Source organism: Sinocyclocheilus anshuiensis, unplaced genomic scaffold, assembly GCF_001515605.1.
Source record: "Sinocyclocheilus anshuiensis isolate Anshui unplaced genomic scaffold, SAMN03320099.WGS_v1.1 scaffold733, whole genome shotgun sequence".
NCBI classification, from domain to species: domain Eukaryota; kingdom Metazoa; phylum Chordata; class Actinopteri; order Cypriniformes; family Cyprinidae; genus Sinocyclocheilus; species Sinocyclocheilus anshuiensis.
Window position 1 is genome coordinate 1,365,905 of NW_015539923.1, and position 1,115 is coordinate 1,367,019.

Here is a 1,115-nt window from a genome sequence, read left to right on the forward strand (position 1 = left end):
TGTCTCTTGGGACGGGAATTCACTCTCTGTTCGGACCACGCGCCCCTGCAGTGGCTCCACCGCATGAAGGATACCAACGCGCGGATCACCCGTTGGTATCTGGCATTACAACCCTTTAAGTTCAAGGTGGTCCACAGGCCGGGTGCACAGATGGCTGTAGCCGACTTCCTCTCCAGAAATGGAGGGGGGGGCTGCAGGCCGGAGGGCTCCCCGGCCTGAGTCGGGCAGTAGGGGTATGTGGCGAGGGGGGCGTGGTTCAGCGAAGTCTGCAGGGGGAGAGAGAGACGGGGACTCATGGCCATCCCTTAGCCGGAGAAGGAGAACCGGCAGAACTGAGTTTATGCACATCCTTTCATTATAGAAAAGTGAAGCCAAAACATTCTCAGTTTGGCCAATGTCATCTTGCGAAAATGCCGTCATTTGGAACCAGAATCTGTGCAGTAGTGGTTCGTTTGGAACCCACAATCATGACACCACACCCCGTTTTTATAGCATCAAATAACTGATTAAAAGCAAATGAATTTGAGCATACATCAGCATGATAAGAATTACCTAAAATGATGGAAAACATCTTTGGAAAAAATTTATTTGAAGTGCAATTTTATTATTTAATTTGTCTCACGTCCCATTGGGTTACTTCGTGTCACGAATCCGGTCCGTGATCTCAAACCCTAAAATTTACATAAACCCTGTCCCCGGGAACACGTAACAAAAGGGGGGCATGACGTTTCTGAACAACGTGCACTAGGCTGTTAGCGAATCACAACACACTGGGCCAGCTAACCAATCTGAGCCCATTGTGTATTTCTGAGGGAGAAGCTTAGCTCTTACACTCTCCTGACTTTTCTCTCCCCTTCTTGTTGCAGACAGATGCGTCGGACATGGGGCTGGGGGCCGTCCTGGCCCAGGAGATAGAGGGTGAGGAACGGCCGGGGCTGTACATCAGTCGGAAGCTCTCTAAGGGAGAGACGATGTACAGCACCATTGAGAAGGAATGCTTGGTGATCCGGTGGGCTGTTCTCACCCCCCGCTATTATCTCCTGGGTCGGGAGTTCACTCTCTGTTCGGACCACGCGCCCCTGCAGTGGCTCCACCGCATGAAGGATACCAACGCG